This window comes from Pseudophryne corroboree, chromosome 6 (assembly GCF_028390025.1).
Source record: "Pseudophryne corroboree isolate aPseCor3 chromosome 6, aPseCor3.hap2, whole genome shotgun sequence".
Taxonomy (NCBI): Eukaryota; Metazoa; Chordata; class Amphibia; order Anura; family Myobatrachidae; genus Pseudophryne; species Pseudophryne corroboree.
The window spans coordinates 470,830,816-470,852,287 of record NC_086449.1 but is presented as its reverse complement, the minus strand read 5'-3'; the positions used below and the strand labels follow the sequence as shown (position 1 = coordinate 470,852,287).

The following is a 21,472-nucleotide window of genomic DNA, read 5'->3' as shown; positions in this document are numbered from 1 at the left end:
ACAGACTTTGGAGATGGAGATCCAAAGCGGTTGTTATGGCCACTTAGGGGGTCATTCCGAGTTGATTGCTTGCTAGCAACTTTTTGCTGTGCTGCGATCAGATAGTCGCCGCCCATGGGGGAGTGTATTTTCGCTATGCAAGTGTGCAAACGCTTTTGCAGCCGACGGCACAAAAAAGTTTTTTGTAGTTTCTGAGTAGCTCTAGACTTACTCAGCCGCTGCGATCACTTCAGTCTTTTTGGTCCCGGAATTGACGTCAGACGCCTGCTCTTCAAACGCTTGGACATGCCTGCGTTTTTCCAAACACTCCCAGAAAATGGTCAGTTCACACCCACAAACGCCCTCTTTCCATCCCCACGTGGAACGCAATCTGGAAACACCCTAGCCAATAAGATGCTCTCATCAGCGCCCCGCAGCACTTTACCACAAAACAAATGTCCATAACGGACAATTGGTTTTTCTGCTTTTAGAGTTTAATATAATAATAATAGATGGACAAATTAGATGTAATAATATTAAAATATATTAGTCTATTTTCTCATATAAAGTCCTAATGACCTTTTTAGTGTCAATTGAAAATTACTTGTGTTCTGTGAACATTTATCCCTTTTTACTATATTGGAATAACTATTGGTGATTAATTATATGTGTATTTTATTAATACTTATAAGTGTACTATATATAGGTGTATATTTAGCATCACATTCAATAAAAGATCAATTTATTGTGTAAATACTAATTCCCTACTAATACCTCTTTTACTTAATGTGCATTTGGCCTCCATAATAAAGTGATGTAGTGTGCATATTCAAGTGAATAATCACTGGAGCTACTGTAGATGTCCACTCTAATTTCCTCACACCTTTACATGTCCTTCATAACACTTAAATTGATATACATATACATTCACTTTTAGATGTGCACGTTTCCATTATATATAAATATGGACAAATATGATGTACATATATTTTCATAAAAATATTCCCAACACAGATCAATATAGTCTGCCCATTCTGCATCAGTGGAACAAAAGTACTCATAAATATAAATGAAAAGTTCCCAATGTATGCTCATGTTCACTATTCTAAACTCCAATTAAAGAAACAAGACTATATCTATATTTTCATTGAGTCCCTTTGGGGAGAGCGCATCCAACGAGTAGATCCAATAGTATTCTCTCCTTGAAAGGAATAAATCTCTATTGCCTCCTCTAGGATTGAGATCGACCTGTTCTAGTATAGTAAATTTGAGGGTCCTAATATCACCTTCATGACATTCTGTGAAATGAGCGGTAAACTGTGTATTTTCAGTTTATGTTTGACATTTCGGAGATGTTCCTGGATCCTTAATTCTATACACCTTTTTGTTTTTCCCATATATACTGATTGCCAACCACACGTTATCCTATAAATGACGTAATTGGAATTGCAGTTCACTAATTTTTTCAGGGTATATTCAAACTCATTTTCCTGTCTAAATTTAAACTGTTGTTTTTCCATATGTTTGCAATAGATACACCTGTTGCACGAAAACCATCCCTTCTGTTTCGTTAAGAATAGATTATTGGGACTTCCGGGGGCGTGGCCAACTAGCATGGCCGCTTTTTACTACAGCTCCTCCACACTACAGAGAGAATCCCTCTGAATCCTCCTTTTTGGTGGATCTAACCTCCATAAAAACTGCACCCTCTTGCTGCTGAGACTTTCCTGACTGCAGGGATACCGATATTGTGGAGAGAGGTGGTGGATTACCCCGGAGTCAGGCCATCAGATGTGATGGTCAGCATGACCGCCAGCATGGCGTTGGCGCGAATGGGTCTCTGCTCATAACCCTCACTGTGAGCTGCTGCTGCTGGAGGGGAACTGGTGCCATACACTTGCAGCTCGTCGCCCCTGGACCCTGTGTTTGCTCCCATCGGTGTGGGGCTGCAAAAATCACTACCACTGCGGGGTTGTGCCTGCTTGGACAAACGTCGGCCCTATCCTGTGACCCCAGCTGCGGACTGCTGGGACGGGGTGCGGGCTGCCTACAGTCTTCTGCGGACTCAGACTCCCCGGTACGGCGCCCGCTCTGCTGCAGCTCCCTGATTCGGCGCCCGATACCGTGCGGCCCTCGCTCTACAGAACACCGGAGCCCTCTCATCTTACGGCCCCTGACCAAGGGACTTCCTCTGACCAAGCGGCTCGAACGCGCCGGACGGGTGAGCTCATCTCTCACAGTGCGGGCGCATGCTGCTATGCCTGCGGGTCTCCGTGCGGGGATTGTGTGGCCGCCGGCTGATTAATCCCTGTCACACTTGCCAAACGCCGCTGGGACCTGAGGAGACCTCATAGCACCTGAACACGCGGGGCAGTGCAAGCGCCCATACACGGACCCCCTGCAACGCTCCTCCGTGGATCATAACGGCAAGAAGCAACCTGGCAATTCCCTAAGACAACTGTAGTGTGCGTGACGATACACGTCTGCGGGACCTGTGGAGACCTCACGGCGTCTACACACGAGTGCCGGCAGTGCCCGACCGCTCACTGAGCCCATATACGGATCCCTGCAGCATTTATTCATCGTCCGAGTTTTTTACCTCTCCATGCTCCCAGCCCCAAACCTTTAATACAGACTCCCTGTCAGCTGCACGGCCGATCACAGGAGCAGCAACGCGGTGGACGGGGCTCGGATCGGGGCTCGGCGGCGGAGATCGCAGGACCGGGAACACAGGGTTCCCCGCAGTGCCTCTCCGGGGTCAGAGCCTACTATTTCTCCTACCCTCCAAGGTACTAATTTTGTTTGTACACCCCCTCTTCTATTCTTATTAACACTCTCCATAACTGCCTGCACCCTTCCTAAGCTTGAATCCGCCCCCCCCTTGTGTGTTTCCCATACCCTTCCCCCCCCATGACTTCCTTTCCTACTCCATGATCCCTTTAGCTATCCCCTTCTTCCTTTGCTCTGCAAATAGCTCCAGGACAGCGGAACGTGGGCTATGACCGGCTATCTGCCACTACAAGTGTGGCACTCACAGAACAATAGGTGAACTGCTCTGGGCCGACTTGTGAACGGTTTATGGACTGGCGGAAACTCCCTCTTACACCTGCCAAAGTGAACTATTCCATATGCTGGGGAGGTTCTTTAATTGAAGTTAACCTTTGCGATTCCCCTTGTCCCCCTGTCCCCTTGTCCCCTTACTCTCCTTCACGTCTAGTGCATGTTTCTCAGCTTACCCTCGAGGCTGGGAAAGTTTTACATGTGCCTATAGTGACACCTTGTGGTTGCATTGAAAATAATTCTATTTTAAAAATCTAACTTGCAGGCTGCAGCCTTCATTTCACCATAACTGTTTGTTATATGTTCCGCAATGAGGTTCCACTACACCTAACTCTGCTGCGGATTTGAATTTGAATTTAATTTTTATTCTTATCTGATTTATTCATTTAATTATTGATTTTTTTTTTTTTTTGGTGTTTTGTTTTTTTTGTTTTTCTCTCCCTTTCCCTTCTTACCACAAAATGCTATGATCTTTGCATACACTATTGAATTTCGTGACAGAGATATGATATTTATTTTGTGAGTGGCAACTGTTACGTTTCTTATTTACCACTCATTTGCTTGTACACGGCTCCCGAGGCAGGTGAGACCGATGGTCTTTTAGCCTCCGGTTTTGTATATTTATCAGGTACTTTTCTAAGCACAAGTTACCCACCTCGTGAGAATATGTAGTCAATGTTTCACTCTCAGGGTCTAACATACACATTTCAGTAAGACTTGTATTTGCTTTATAGCGGTCATTATACCATCGCGGCTATTATTGGTCACATCTGCTTTGTTATTAGTGCTGGTACACCGTGGTATGGACAAGTATTTGGCTAAAAACCAAAATTCATCCGCAGACATGCCTAGTTCCGCGGCTAAATCAGGCTACAAACGCCAAACCAACCAGAAAACAAATGCGTCTCAATCATCTTCGCCTCCTTCTCCATTATCAGGAGGAATTGAGGACACACATCCTGTCAATATGGCAATTCCGTCACCAGCGGATAACGCCAAAGAAGTAATTAACATGTTAATGCCCCTCATTGATAAAAAATTTGAAGATTTGCATGCGCGACTAGACACATCGCTAGCAAAGATAGAATCAAATACTGCTAGAATAGACACTTTAGAACAACGAACAAGCGATGCTGAAGACTCAGTTCACGCCTTACAACAAGAACTAGCAATTAAAACTCAAACTATACACACCATGGTCGAGAAACTAGATGACCTGGAAAACAGGAATAGAGATGTAATTTACGTTTTATCGGCATCCCTGAAGAGGTGAATGACACACAATTGCAGGATTACGTTGGTAAACTTATCCCGTCTGCTCTGGGTCTGCTAGAATCTGACCTGCCAATGCCGGTGGAAAGGGCGCATAGGTTAGGCGCAGTCCGCAGGGATAGGGGCAATCAATCTAGGCCCACTATTGCTAAATTCTTAGACTACAGAGACAAAGAAAAAGTACTGCATGCTTACCGTACTGCCCCAGAGCTGCGAGTGGGGGGCCACAAAATCCTGGTGTTCCAAGACTTTTCAGCCTTGGTATCACAGAAACGTAAGGCATTTTCGGAGGTCTGTAGGTTTTTGGTGGACAAAAAGATAAGATTCGCTTTACTATATCCAGCCAAATTGAAAGTAACGGAAAATGGACGTACTCAGCTTTTCAATGACCCCCAACAGGCGAAGTCCCATTTCCTTAGACATGGCCCTCCTTCGCCTGCCCGCTCTAATGCCAGTTCACGAGAATAAATAAGTCACACAAATATGGCCTCTAACTATAATATTTTATCGGAGAGGGGGCGCCTGGCCTGAACCCTCTCGATAGCCCTACCCCTACAATTTTCGCCCATTTCTATGCCACCGAGCCAATGAATAGGGGGGCTCTGGGGGGGTGGAGGGCCAGACATACTTCCCCCATATATTAGGTCTTACCCAAGACTGTATTATTTACCTAGACCCTGACTGAAGGTTAAGATTTTTCTTTCTTGATTTTCTTTGTTCTTCATTAAGGATGTTTAGTGGGTTTTCTACACCTGCATTACAATGTTTGCTGTTTGTACTGTTTTTGTTTAAAAAACGGAGCATTCCCTCCATTACGGTCGGGAATCCTCAGTTTGTTGACATGGGTCAATTAGACGACCCACGTTTAGTTATAGTTATAAAAAATGGAAATGCATTACTTCACCTGAATTTATTGAATGTGATGGCCTGTTCTGTCTCCTCAGCAGCCTCCTGGGGTTGTGCAGCGGGGGGAGGGGGCCGGGACCTAAGCGCCAGAAATTTTAGGACCCATGCTGTTCTACTCCTCGATGGGGGACAATTGCTACCAATTGGGAATGTTTGGGATACATCGGGGCACCTCCTTCAGCTCTTTACCACCAATGATGGCGGATGATAATAGATGCACATCAGCGGGCCGGGAGACCGCCCACTGTTCTATAATATCTTGGAACGTGGACGGACTTAACACCCCGATTAAGAGAAAAAAAGTACTCATTCACCTTCGTCGGAAAAAACCCACTATCACCTTCCTCCAGGAAACTCACTGGAGGCTTGGTGACGAATCTACTTTACGAGCCCCCTGGTTAGCGGAATGCATACAGGCTTCTCACTCCTCAAAATCCAGAGGAGTGGCAATCCTGTTCCATAAACACTTGAGATACAAGATTCTACACACACTAGCAGACCCTGAAGGCCGCTATTTGATTCTTGATGTGGAAATTGAGGGCAGAAAATTTACCTTAGTAAATTTATATGCACCCAATGTGGCAACCGGGGAATTTTTACGTCACCTTACGCAGATCTTAGCCAGCAGAACCAATTACTCTTTAATAGTTGGAGGCGACTTTAACGCGGTTGATGACCACACACTAGACAAGTCATCTTCTGTCGCCAGACCGACCTCCCCATGTTGGCAATTTATACAGGAAATGAAGGAACTATTAGAATTGAGCGACCCAGGGCGTTTACTAAATCAAACGGACAGGTCTTATAGTCACCTATCTAGGGTACATGGTACTATGTCCCGGATAGATTACATATTGCTGGCCAATCATCTACTGGACCAGGTGAAAAGTGCGACATTGGACGATATCGTTATCTCGGACCATGCTATTGCACGGTTAGAGTTATATGTGGACTCCCAGGGGGGCGTGGACCGCCTTTGGCGTTTCCCAGATCACCTTTCCAATTCAGAAGATTTTAAGAAATTTCTATTACATTCATGGCACAATTTTGTAGATGACAATATAGAACATTGGGATGACACGGTGCTCTTTTGGGAGGCGTCAAAGGCGGTAATACGAGGGCACATAATAGGTTATGTGGCAAAATCGCGGAAAGACAGCTCAAGGCAATATCATACTTTACACGACGCTATGTCACATAGCTTCAACATTTATAAAGCCATTCCCACAGAGGAACATCTGGAGAGATATGTCAGGGATAAAAAATTACTTGATGCCTTCTTGACGGCTCAAGCTCAACAACGCTTAGACTACACCAAATTCCATTATTATAAATGGGGCAACAGAACTGGTAAACTTCTGGCTACTATGTCTAAATCGAGACGGCAACGCTCCTTTATAGCAGCGTTGAGAGACGATTCCCAGAACAAGACTTACACAACGACAGCTGACATTTTAACACATTTAAGTGATTATTACACTGCCCTTTATAGCCCCATATCGCCACATGAGGAGTTACAGAGGAAATTCCTATCTATGGCGAACCTACCTCATCTGAGTGCCGACCAACGGGAGGCACTTGACGGGGACATCAGGGAAGAAGAAATACGGGAGGTCATTGCCTCTCTACAGCCACACAAGTCGCCGGGACCCGATGGATTCACAGGGGCATACTATAAATTGTTACAAAGGGAACTAACACCGACGTTACTAGAATTATTTAATAACATCTACAGGGAGCACCCAAGCTACTCTTCCTTTTCACAAGCATACACGACACTGATCCCCAAACCGGATAGGGACTTAATGTCTGCTGACTCATATAGACCCATTACTCTATTAAACTCTGATTTTAAGATCTTTACGAAAATAATGGCCAATAGGTTACAATTGATTCTCCCTGACTTATTGACGGAACATCAATATGGTTTTGTCCGGGACCGCCAATCGGTTAAAGCCATCCGAACAGCCATAGCGGCCACAATTGCGTCCAGGAACTCACCCCTATCAGAACATATTCTCTTAAGCCTAGACACACACAAAGCTTTCGACACTGTGGCGTGGCATCATTTATTTAATGTGTTGGAGTGTAGGGGCTTCAGCGACCGATTTGTAAACCTCATAAAATATCTATATACTGCCCCGAAAACCTCGTTACTGGTTAATGGCAAACGAGGAAATCAAATAACCATGCAAAGGGGCACTAGGCAGGGCTGCCCACTGTCCCCTCTTCTTTTTAATCTATCTATAGATCCCCTATTTCGAGTTATCCAAGACTCAAAGGTTTATAAGGGTATTCCCATTGGAAACATGGAGATAAAATTATCGGCTTTTGCGGATGATGTCCTATTATATATGGGGAACCCTAAGGAGTCCTTAAGGGATACATTGAGATTATTAGATGATTTCGGTAAAATATCGGGCTTTCAAGTTAACCTTAACAAATCAGTGGGTTTATGTTTAAAAACTGGAATAAAAAGTCCAGGATGGGGCCGCCAATTACCCATTAAATGGGCCCCCACATATATCACATACTTGGGAATCAAACTCCCTAAATACCCAGCGGATTTGTATCGGCTAAATGTTAAAGCGGCGATCGACAACATAGCAAAGGAGTTGGAGGCTTGGAAAAACCTGCTGCTCTCATACTTAGGAAGAGCCAATTTAATTAAAATGTGCACATTCCCCAAACTGCTGTACATCCTGCAATCCCTCCCTGTACTGCTTAGTAGATCTGACGTAGCATACATAACTACACTGTTCCGACAATTCATATGGAAGGGTAAAAGACCGCGCATTGCAATGCACAAATTACAGCAACCTAAAGCTAACGGGGGCATTAATTTTCCAAACATCCAGAAATATAACCATGCTTCTTTATTGAGATTTTTAAAAGACTGGTTACATAATAGTAACACTTATGCTAATACACAGCTGGAGGCACAATTTGTGGGGTCCAGAAACCTAATATCTTTCCTTCACGGGGTGGAAGCGGAATTCGACCAGGAATTGAAAGATAACCCACTTCTATGGACGATATATAAATTATGGCATATTCTTAGACGCGCTAGGAATTTAGGTGGGCACAAGTCCTTGTTCCTGACGTTCCTGGGCAATCCGGAGTTCCAACATGGGGAGGCGGTCTCTCCATTCACGATGTTCAACAAAGAGGGCCTGAAAAACATACGTCACATAATTGATGAGGGTAGAAGGAAGCCATTGACATTTACAGAGGCGAGGGAAATTTACCCATTTATCTCTGATTTCCCGTTAGCATATTTTGAGATGCAACATTACGCTAGCTCAGTGATCAAATCTCTTTCGGAGGCGGATTTTACTAATGATTTAGATACTATGCTATTGACTGTGCCTGACACGAAACGAGCTATGTCAATACATTATAGAAAACTTACTACTCTACTCGACCATTCTGCATCACAATATGGGATGCAGAAATGGATATCTGATTTCCCTAGGCTTACATGTGAAATAATTTTAAACAGCCTGCTTCAATCATGCAAACTATTACCCTCGGCACAGTATCAAGAAATGTTCTATAATATCACCCATAGAACTTTTTTCTCCCCATATAAGCAATATTTGGCAGGCATGACTGATTCGGATAGGTGTCTCAAATGCCATACACCCGAGTCCGATCTCATGCACTGCTTTTGGACATGCCCGATTATCCGCCATTTCTGGCTGCAAGTACGGCAATATGCCATGGCAGAGCTGATTAATTTTATTCCCTTTACAGCGGAATGGGCAATTTTTGGAATTCTTCCGTCAGGGCAGAGAGTCACAAAGGGATGCAAACGGCTACTTCTGGCGATAAGTGCGGCTGCGAGAAAGGCCATCCTACAGGCCTGGATCCTTAAAGATCCGCCTACCTTACCTCTATTCAAAGGAAAGTTGCACCACCTATTTCAAATGCACTGGATAGAAACCACTATACAAAAAGATAAATTAGTGGGGCAATTCTTTGAGTCTTGGGAAAGCTATATCGCCACCCTCCCTACTGATTTTCAAATTAGAATAAAAAATTCATTGAAAGAAACACTATGGTATGAGACTAGATTGGCAGTTGGTGACCCTCCCATAGCAATAGCAAATTGACGGCTAGTGGCGCTGCATGGTCCCGGCCCCCTCATAACCCCATGGTATGGAGGCTAGCAGGGAATTGTTCTCTTTTCCACGAATCTTTCTAATTTTATTCTTATTTTTATTCAGGGGTTCTATCGCTTATAACCTATTTACACTAAAAGATACTCAATTAAGTTATGATGTGTACATGCCTCTGTTCAACACTACTTGTGATAATACAATGAAGACCTGGTGTTAATATCTGCATGTATATATATCTTTATATTACTGAACCTGACACTTTTGTACTATGAAGTGATGCGTTGACAATAAAATGATTACGTAAAAAAAAAAAAGAATAGATTATTGGGTGTCTTTTCTAACTCGAGCGGTCTCGGTTGACTCGGAGCCAAAATACTTTTCAGGTTTTTTGCTTTCCTGAATACTAGAAGCAGCTTGGGTGGTAGACTGGGTCCCAATATTGGGTCTCTTAACAGAATATTCCAGTGTCATTCAAGGATCTTGCGAACCAAAAAATTATCTATATTGTATTGTGAGATAAATGGTCTAGATTGGAATTTTTTTAATGATGGAGTGGAAGTTGTTTTTTTTAGTAAATCTTCCCTATTACGGTTGGAGGCTTTGATAATGGCTTCCTCTATCTTCTCCAACCTATAACCTCTTTCCAAGAACCGGTCTCTAAGAACTACTGATTGACTAAGGAAATCCTCCATGGTACTGCAGTTTTTTCATAGTCTTACAAACTGGGAATAGGGTACGCTATTTATCTATATAGGATAGTGGCAGCTATTAGATGGTATGTAGCTATTTGCGTCCACTTCTTTAAAATAAGTGGTAGCCTTGATCTTTTTCATAATTTGGCTCTCAAATTTCAGGTCTAAATATTTTGTACTAGAGGGGTGCATCTTGAATGTAAATTTAAGATTAAAAGTATTCCCATGGATATATTCCATAAATTGATTGATGCTCAGTTCATCACCTCTCCAGATCAATATCAGATCGTGGATATATCGATGGTAAAACTCTATGTGTTCCATCCTCTGTGGGGAACCAAATACATATCTATTCTCCCATTCCCCCATCAGCAGGTTAGCATACGATGGGGCAAATTGGTCCCCATCACTGTCCCCTGCTGCTGGAGGAAGAAAGTGTTGTCAAACTTAAAGTAATTGTGCTGTAGGATAAATTGGATGCCACTGATAATAAAAGAAGCCTCAGATGTGGACATGTCAGGATCTGATGACAATACTTTCTGCACCGCACTCAATCCATCCCTATGTGGTATGGATGAGTAGAGCGCTTGCACATCTATGGTGAGCCATTTCTCCTCCAGAGACCATATCAGATCCTGCAGTTCCACCAGTAGGCTGGAAGAATCCTGTAAGTGTGAGCGTTGTTTCAACACATATGGTTGTAATTTCAGATCAATATAGTGGGACAGATTTGCAGTCGGGGAATCGATACCCACTATGATAAGTCTACCAGTTGGACATGTCTTATTTTTATGCACCTTGGGGAGGTGATAAAAAAATGGGAATTACAGGGTTTTTTGCATATAGATAGCTATATTCTAAATCACAAATGATGCCCTCTCATTTAGAATCATACAGTAAAGTTCTGAGTTCCTCTTGAAAAACAGCGGTTAGATCATTGCTGAGTTTAGTATAAGTGGCGGGGTCATTAAGGATTTTATTGGCCTCACACCAATAATCTTCCCTTTTTTGGACAACAACTGCTCCACCTTTATCCGCATTTCTTATGATAAGCCTATCATATTTTTAAGGCTATCCAGTGCTTTTTTCTAATGAACATTAAGATTTGAGATATATTTATTTTTCGAACACTTGATTTTCTTGAAATCGTCTTTTACCCCCTCAAAGAACATATCTATGTGGTTCCCTCTTGATTCTACAGGGTAAAATTTAGAGGGGGGGCAACAATGGGTTTCTTTTTAATGTCACCCTCCACATTAGAAGTGGGGTTTTTCAAAAAATGCTGTTGTACTGTTAGATTTCTAATGTATGTGTTAAGATCTATAAATAGATCAAATTTATTAACATTTTGGTCCGGGGCGAATTTAAGGCCCTTATTTAAAATCGAGACCTGTGGATCGATAAGCTCTCTATTTGCAAGGTTAATGATGTTTGTCTTTGATTGTCCAATAGATGGGACAGCGATCTTTTTTTCTTGGGGGAGTTTCCTCCCTCCTCCTCTCTTTTCTTGTCGCCTTGTAGGCCTCTTTTCATACCATGTGGTGAACTGATTTTGCTTGTCTCCCCTAAAAAATGATTTCTACGGGATGAGTGAGGTGAGGGGGATCTTAATGCATGGTACCTATTCTGTACTCTATGTTGATTTTGTTCTCTATAAGAATTGATTCTACTTCTGTTCCTACCCTGATAGGATGGAGCTCGTCTCCAATACCTTTGGGCGTAGGGTGAATGAGGGAAATTCCTCCTTCGTTGGTAATTAACCTGTTGCCAGGATGATCTACCCCAGTTTTCATAATTAGTGGGCTTTCCCATTTGATCTCGGTCATACTCTCGTCTATTCTCATAGCCATTGTTATTCCTGTGAGAGTCTGTGTTAGACCAGTTATGTATGCGACCATTTAGATCATGGGTCTTCAACCTGCGGCCCTCCAGCTGCTGTGGAACTACACATCCCAACATGCCCTGCCTCAGTTTTAGCATACCTTAATAGCAAAACTGTGGCAGGGCATGCTGGGACATGTAGTTTCACAGCAGCTGGAGGGCCACAGGTTGAAGACCCATGATTTAGATAATCTTCCTTATCTCTTATGAACTTCTTTTGTTTTTTTCGAGATGATCTCCTCCTCCACATTGTTAAGTTTATTTTGGAGATTTCGTACATCTCTCTCAAACTCCTCATCTGAGGCAAATTTTACAATAAGGGACTCCAATCTCTCTAATTCCTCCTCCAACTTTGTTAGTTCTTTATTACGTTCTGTTACCAATGAACTCATTAGTTTAATGGAGCAATCATTTGGAATAGCATTCCAATTTTTTTTTTAAAGTTCGCTTTGACCCCCATGCTTTTATGATCCTAAGACCTCTGGGTACCCTCCCAATCTCAATATATTTTTCCAATGTAACAACCTCGTGCCAACCCCTTAATTCTTTAACTGCTACTTTCTCAATTGTATTAAGATATGAGTAATACTCTTCATCCTCTCCTATTTTGTCACAGACTGGAGCTTCATCAGAAAAAATATCCTTACATTTTGGGATCTATCCATTTTATTTTTAAAATACGGCATATCAGTAGCAATAAGAGTAACTAACAGTAAAGGACAATAAATAGTTACAGATATACTGTTAAAATGCGCTGAACTATAAGCAGCACTAGAGATGAAACCCCTGCTAGTAGGAACCTAGGATGATAATACAAATAACAACAATATCTCTGTGCGTTAGTATATACACAACTGTAGATTCCGTTTTAGTGTTGTCTTAATCGGCCGGTCGATTTTCAGGCCATCAAGGATTTGTTCAGAGGGTTGATAAACAGCTCCCCTGTAATAGACCCTCTCACCAAAAATCACCCAAATAAAAGAAATCAGACATACATATTTTTACTTTAAAAAAAACCCACAATTATTTACTTATTTGTTTAAAAAGACATAATCTTTTACAAACACCAATAATTCATATACATGTCTAGGTACAAAGATGGAATCACTACCACCCTCACCTTAGCAAAGGTGTGAGCTCAGGGTGGAGATAAAATACACATAGACATAATGAATGTTGCTTTGTGAACTTACGCGTTTTATCTTAGCGACTTCATCTGGGGTACAAACTTTCTTAAGGGGTGATAAAAAAGGGGTGAAATTAAGCATTATGGTTGGAATTAATTATTAACTACTCATTACTGTTTAGGGGGTCACATACCAATGTAGGCTTCCAAGTGTGTATGAAGACTTTAGTTCCTTAGATTGGTCTGCTGCATAAGACCTATATCTGGAATTAAGAATCTCTTAAAGATCATATATATTAAATTATTTTAATGAGGTATATAAAATGATTACACATACGTATCCAAACAAGTTGAGAATAATGGCATCAAAAAATGCCCTACAATAGAAAAACTATTGTGTATCGTTATACCCAATGGGGTTGCTACTGGGTCTAAACTCATAGGGTTCCACATAATATATATATTTACATACCTAGATTAGTAACACATTTTCTCTCTGTTGACAAAAAACTCTAAAAACTCTAATTGGTGTATTGCAATGAAATCACAAAGATCAGTGATCCTAAATAACCAAATTACTTACATTAAAATCAACTTCCAATACATTAATTTAATACAACATGTAAATAATAACATATTCGGCCATCAGACCATATTTTATAAAATATAGTATAATATAAATTAAATTTAGCACATGTTCATTAGAGAAATAGATATTTAAATATCTCTTTTTACAAAAGTAACTATGTGCTTATCTTTCATATAACTTTTAAAGTTGTATTTCTTTACAAAAAAAAATTGTATTTCTTTTTCTAAAATTCTCTCTCTATATATATATATATATATATATATATATATATACATACAGTATATGTCCATACAGCGTAACACCGGATGCCCCCTAGGGTTTGCTTACTCTGGTGCCCTCAATCTGGGTTTGGCAACCCCCATATGTAGATCAAAAAATGAGGCGGCACTCAGAGATTTGTTGAAAAGCAAACAGGTGTGTATTCAAATCATCACATCACATCAACGTTTCGGGGAACAAATCCCCTTCATCAGGATGAAGGGGATTTGTTCCCCGAAACGTTGATGTGATGTGATGATTTGCATACACACCTGTTTGCTTTTCAACAAATCTCTGAGTGCCGCCTCATTTTTTGATCTATATATATATATATATATATATATATAATGTATCAAAGAAGAGGCAGCACTCTGGAGACTGTGGTAAAAGTAGTGATGTGCACCGGAAATTTTTCGGGTTTTGTGTTTTGGTTTTGGATTCGGTTCCGAGGCCGTGTTTTGGATTCGGGCGCGTTTTGGCAAAACCTCCCTGAAATTTTGTTGTCGGATTCGGGTGTTTTTTTACAAAAAACCCTCAAAAACAGCTTAAATCATAGAATTTGGGGGTCATTTTGATCCCATAGTATTATTAACCTCAATAACCATAATTTCCACTCATTTTCAGTCTATTCTGAACACCTCACACCTCACAATATTATTTTTAGTCCTACAATTTGCACCGAGGTCGCTGTCTGACTAAGCTAAGCGACCCAAGTGGCCGACACAAACACCTGGCTCATCTAGGAGTGGCACTGCAGTGTCAGACAGGATGGCACTTCAAAAAAATAGTCCCCAAACAGCACATGATGCAAAGAAAAAAAGAGGTGCACTAAGGTCGCTAGATGGCTAAGCTAAGCAACACAAGTGGCCAACACAAACACCTGGCCCATCTAGGAGTGGCACTGCAGTGTTAGGCAGGATGGCACTTCAAAAAAATTGTCCCCAAACAGCACATGATGCAAAGAAAAAAAGAGGCGCAATGAGGCAGCTATGTGACTAAGCTAAGCGACCCAAGTGGCCGACACAAACACCTGGCCCATCTAGGAGTGGCACTGCAGTGTCAGACAGGATGGCACTTCAAAAAAATAGTCCCCAAACAGCACATGATGCAAAGAAAAAAAGAGGCGCAATGAGGTAGCTGTGTGACTAAGCTAAGCGACCCAAGTGGCTGACACAAACACCTGGCCCATCTAGGAGTGGCACTGCAGTGTCAGACAGGATGGCAGATTTAAAAAATAGTCCCCAAACAGCACATGATGCAAAGAAAAAAAGAGGTGCACCAAGGTTGCTGGATGGCTAAGCTAAGCGACACAAGTGGCCGACACAAACACCTAGCCCATCTAGGAGTGGCACTGCAGTGTCAGGCAGGATGGCACTTCAAAAAAATGGTCCCCAAACAGCACATGATGCAAAGAAAAAAAGAGGTGCAATGAGGTAGCTGTGTGACTAAGCTAAGCGACCCAAGTGGCTGACACAAACACCTGGCCCATCTAGGAGTGGCACTGCAGTGTCAGACAGGATGGCAGATTTAAAAAATAGTCCCCAAACAGCACATAATGCAAAGAAAAAAAGAGGTGCACCAAGGTCGCTGGATGGCTAAGCTAAGCGACCCAAGTGGCCGACACAAACACCTGGCCCATCTAGGAGTGGCACTGCAGTGTCAGACAGGAAGGCACTTCAAAAAAATAGTCCCCAAACAGCACATGATGCAAAGAAAAAAAGAGGCGCAATGAGGTAGCTGTGTGACTAAGCTAAGCGACCCAAGTGGCTGACACAAACACCTGGCCCATCTAGGAGTGGCACTGCAGTGTCAGATAGGATGGCAGATTTAAAAAATAGTCCCCAAACAGCACATGATGCAAAGAAAAAAAGAGGTGCACCAAGGTCGCTGGATGGCTAAGCTAAGCGACACAAGTGGCCGACACAAACACCTGGCCCATCTAGGAGTGGCACTGCAGTGTCAGGCAGGATGGCACTTCAAAAAAATGGTCCCCAAACAGCACATGATGCAAAGAAAAATGAAAGAAAAAAGAGGTGCAAGATGGAATTGTCCTTGGGCCCTCCCACCCACCCTTATGTTGTATAAACAGGACATGCACACTTTAACGAACCCATAATTTCAGCGACAGGGTCTGCCACACGACTGTGACTGAAATGACTGGTTGGTTTGGGCCCACACCAAAAAAGAAGCAATCAATCTCTCCTTGCACAAACTGGCTCTACAGAGGCAAGATGTCCACATCCTCCTCATCGTCCGATTCCTCACCCCTTTCACTGTGTACATCCCCCTCCTCACAGATTATTAATTCGTCCCCACTGGAATCCACCATCTCAGGTCCCTGTGTACTTTCTGGAGGCAATTGCTGGTGAATGTCTCCACGGAGGAATTGATTATAATTCATTTTTATGAACATCATCTTCTCCCCATTTTCTGGAAGTAACCTCGTACGCCGATTGCTGACAAGGTGAGCGGCTGCATTAAACACTCTTTCGGAGTACACATTGGAGGGGGGGCAACTTAGGTAAAATAAAGCCAGTTTGTGCAAGGGCCTCCAAATTGCCTCTTTTTCCTGCCAGTATACGTACGGACTGTCTGACGTGCCTACTTGGATGCGGTCACTCATATAATCCTCCACCATTCTTTCAATGGTGACAGAATCATATGCAGTGACAGTAGACAACATGTCAGTAATCGTTGGCAGGTCCTTTAGTCCGGACCAGATGTCAGCACTCGCTCCAGACTTCCCTGCATCACCGCCAGGGAGTGGGCTCGGAATTCTTAGCCTTTTCCTCGCAGCCCCAGTTGCAGGAGAATGTGAAGGAGGAGCTGTTGACGGGTCACGTTCCGCTTGACTTGACAATTTTCTCACCAGCAGGTCTTTGAACCTCTGCAGACTTGTGTCTGCCGGAAAGAGAGATACAACGTAGGTTTTAAATCTAGGATCGAGCACGGTGGCCAAAATGTAGTGCTCTGATTTCAACAGATTGACCACATGTGAATCCTGGTTAAGCGAATTAAGGGCTCCATCCACAAATCCCACATGCCTACCGGAATCGCTCTGTTTTAGCTCCTCCTTCAATGTCTCCAGCTTCTTCTGCAAAATCCTGATGAGGGGAATGACCTGACTCAGGCTGGAAGTGTCTGAACTGAGTTCACGTGTGGCAAGTTCAAAGGGTTGCAGAACCTTGCACAACGTTGAAATCATTCTCCACTGCGCTTGAGTCAGGTGCATTCCCCGTCCTTTGCCTATATCGTAGGCAGATGTATAGGCTTGAATGGCCTTTTGCTGCTCCTCCATCCTCTGAAGCATATAGAGGGTTGAATTCCACCTCGTTACCACCTCTTGCTTCAGATGATGGCAGGGCAGGTTCAGGACTGTTTGCTGGTGCTCCAGTCTTCGGCACACGGTGGCTGAATACCGAAAGTGGCCCGCAATTCTTCGGGCCACCGACAGCATCTCTTGCACGCCCCAGTCGTTTTTTTAAAAAATTCTGCACCACCAAATTCAATGTATGTGCAAAACATGGGACGTGCTGGAATTTGCCCAGATGTAATGCACGCACAATATTGGTGGCGTTGTCCGATGTCACAAATCCCCAGGAGAGTCCAATTGGGGTAAGCCATTCTGCGATGATGTTCCTCAGTTTCTGTAAGAGGTTGTCAGCTGTGTGCCTCTTATTGAAAGCGGTGATACAAAGCGTAGCCTGCCTAGGAACGAGTTGGCGTTTGTGAGATGCTGCTACTGGTGCCGCCGCTGGTGTTCTTGCTGCGGGAGGCAATACATCTACCCAGTGGGCTGTCACAGTCATATAGTCCTGAGTCTGCCCTGCTCCACTTGTCCACATGTCCGTGGTTAAGTGGACATTGGGTACAACTGCATTTTTTAGGACACTGGTGACTCTTTTTCTGACGTCTGTGTACATTCTCGGTATCGCCTGCCTAGAGAAATGGAACCTAGATGGTATTTGGTACCGGGGACACAGTACCTCAAGCAATTCTCTAGTTTCCTGTGAATTAACGGTGGATACCGTAAACACGTTTAACACCGCCCAGGTTGCCAAGGCCTCAGTTATCCGCTTTGCAGCAGGATGACTGCTGTGATATTTCATCTTCCTCGCAAAGGACTGTTGGACAGTCAATTGATTACTGGAAGTAGTACAAGTGGTCTTCCGACTTCCTCTCTGGGATGACGATCGACTCCCAGCAGCAACAACAGCAGCGCCAGCAGCAGTAGGCGTTACACTCAAGGATGCATCGGAGGAATCCCAGGCAGGAGAGGACTCGTCAGACTTGACAGTGACATGGCCTGCAGGACTATTGGCTTTCCTGTCTAAGGAGGAAATTGACACTGAGGGAGTTGGTGGTGTGGTTTGGTGGAGCTTGGTTACAAGAGGAAGGGATTTAGTGGTCAGTGGACTGCTTCCGCTGTCATCCAAAGTTTTTGAACTTGTCACTGACTTCTGATGAATGCAGTCCAGGTGACGTATAAGGGAGGATGTTCCTAGGTGGTTAACGTCCTTACCCCTACTTATTACAGCTTGACAAAGGCAACACACGGCTTGATACCAGTTGTCCGCATTTCTGTTGAAATAATTCCACACAGAAGAGGTGATTTTTTTTTTTGTATTTTGACCAGGCATGTCAATGGCCATATTCGTCCCACGGACAACAGGTGTCTCCCCGGGTGCCTGACTTAAACAAACCACCTCACCATCAGAATCCTCCTTGTCAATTTACTCCCCAGCGCTATCAACACCCATATCCTCATCCTGGTGTACTTCAACAGTGACATCTTCAATTTGACTATCAGGAACTGGACTGCGGGTGCTCCTTCCAGCACTTGCAGGGGGCGTGCAAATGGTGGAAGGCGCAAGCTCTTCCCGTCCAGTGTTGGGAAGGTCAGGCATCGCAACCGACACAATTGGACTCTCCTTGGGGATTTGTGATTTAGAAGAACGCACAGTTCTTTGCTGTGCTTTTGCCATCTTAACTCTTTTAAGTTTTCTAGCAGAAGGATGAGTGCTTCCATCCTCAGTTGAAGCTGAACCAATAGCCTTGAACATAGGCCAGGGCCTCAGCCGTTCCTTGCCACTCAGTGTCGTAAATGGCACATTTGCAAGTTTACGCTTCTCCTCAGACGATTTTGATTTAGATTTTTGGGTCATTTTACTGAGCTTTATTTTTTTGGATTTTACATGCTCTCTACTATGACATTGGGCATCGGCCTTGGCAGACGACGTTGATGGCATTTCATCATCTCGGCCATGACTAGTGGCAGCAGCTTCAGCACGAGGTGGAAGTGGATCTTGATCTTTCCCTATTTTACCCTCCACATTTTAGTTCTCCATTTTTTAATGTGTGGAATTATATGCCAGTAATATATCAATAGCAATGGCCTACTACTATATATACTGTGCACAACTGAAATGCACCACAGGTATGGATGGATAGTATACTTGACGACACAGAGGTAGGTAGAGCAGTGGCCTACTGTACCGTACTGCTATATAGTATATACTGGTGGTCAGCAAACTGTGCAAAACTGAAATGCACCACAGGTATGGATGGATAGTATACTTGACGACACAGAGGTTGGTAGAGCAGTGGCCTACTGTACCGTACTGCTATATATTATATACTGGTGGACAGCAAACTGTGCAAAACTGAAATGCACCACAGGTATGGATGGATAGTATACTTGACGACACAGAGATAGGTAGAGCAGTGGCCTACTGTACCGTACTGCTATATAGTATATACTGGTGGTCAGCAAACTGTGCAAAACTGAAATGCACCACAGGTATGGATGGATAGTATACTTGACGACACAGAGGTAGGTAGCGCAGTGGCCTACTGTACCGTACTGCTATATAGTATATACTGGTGGACAGCAAACTGTGCAAAACTGAAATGCACCACAGGTGTGGATGGATAGTATACTTGACGACACAGAGGTAGGTAGAGCAGTGGCCAACTGTACCGTACTGCTATAGAGTATATACTGGTGGTCAGCAAACTGTGCAAAACTGAAATGCACCACAGGTATGGATGGATAGTATACTTGACGACACAGAGGTAGGTAGAGCAGTGGCCTACTGTACCGTACTGCTATATAGTATATACTGGTAATCAGCAAACTGTGCAAAACTGAAATGCACCACAGGTATGGATGGATAGTATACTTGACGACACAGAGGTAGGTAGAGCAGTGGCCTACTGTACCGTACTGCTATATAGTATATACTGGTGGTCAGCAAACTGTGCAAAACTGAAATGCACCACAGGTATGGATGGATAGTATACTTGACGACACAGAGGTAGGTAGAGCAGTGGCCTTCTGTACCGTACTGCTATATAGTATATACTGGTGGTCAGCAAACTGTGCAAAACTGAAATGCACCACAGGTATGGATGGATAGTATACTTGACGACACAGAGGTTGGTAGAGCAGTGGCCTTCTGTACCGTACTGCTATATATTATATACTGGTGGTCAGCAAACTGTGCAAAACTGAAATGCACCACAGGTATGGATGGATAGTTTACTTGACGACACAGAGGTAGGTAGAGCAGTGGCCTTCTGTACCGTACTGCTATATAGTATATACTGGTGGTCAGCAAACTGTGCAAAACTGAAATGCACCGCAGGTATGGATGGATAATATACTTGACGACACAGAGGTTGGTAGAGCAGTGGCCTTCTGTACCGTACTGCTATATAGTATATACTGGTGGTCAGCAAACTGTGCAAAACTGAAATGCACCACAGGTATGGATGGATAGTATACTTGACGACACAGAGGTAGGTAGAGCAGTGGACTACTGTACCGTACTGCTATATATATATAGTTATACTGGTGGTCAGCAAAATTCTGCAATGTCCTCCTACTATATACTACAATGAAGCACAGATATGGAGCGTTTTTCAGGCAGAGAACGTATAATACTGGTGGTCACTGGTCACTGGTCAGCAAAACTCTGCATTGTCCTCCTACTATATAATACTGCTGGTCCCCAGTCCCCACAATAAAGCAATTAGCACACTGAGCACAGATATTTGCAGCACACTGAGCATAGTCAGATATGGAGCGTTTTTCAGGCAGAGAACGTAGATATTTGCACTTGCAGCACACTGAGCACAGATATTTGCAGCACACTGAGCACAGATATTTGCAGCACAATTTGCAGCCCACTGAACATAGAAACTGAGAGGACGCCAGCCACGTCCTCTCACGATCATCTCCAAGGCACGAGTGAAAAATGGCGGCGACGCGCGGCTCCTTATATAGAATACGAATCTCGCGTGAATCCGACCGCGGGATGATGATGTTCGGGCGCGCTCGGTTTAACCGAGCAAGGCGGGAGGATCCGAGTTGCTCGGACCCGTGAAAAAAAAGGTGAAGTTCGAGCGGGTTCGGATCCCGAGGATCCGAACCCGCTCATCACTAGGTAAAAGTGGTGAGCGTTGTCAAGTGAGACTTTATCGACGTTTCGGGGTGCAAGTCCCCGTCTTCAGGACACAGTCTTGTGTGTCCTAAAGACGGCGGCTTGTACCCCGAAATGTCGATTAAGTCTCACTTGACAAC

At 43.5% G+C, this 21,472-nt stretch overlaps 1 long non-coding RNA gene across 2 annotated transcripts in view; it reads right to left on the bottom strand.

Moving 5' to 3' along the window:
* Positions 1 to 8,092: 8,092 nt before the first annotated feature.
* LOC134935375 (uncharacterized) overlaps positions 8,093 to 21,472 on the bottom strand; it is a 309,075-nt gene continuing 295,695 nt past the window's right edge. For both annotated transcript variants that reach the window (XR_010180098.1, XR_010180097.1), the window contains one exon: positions 8,093 to 8,390. This is a non-coding gene — a long non-coding RNA (uncharacterized LOC134935375). The remainder of the gene's footprint in view (positions 8,391 to 21,472) is intronic.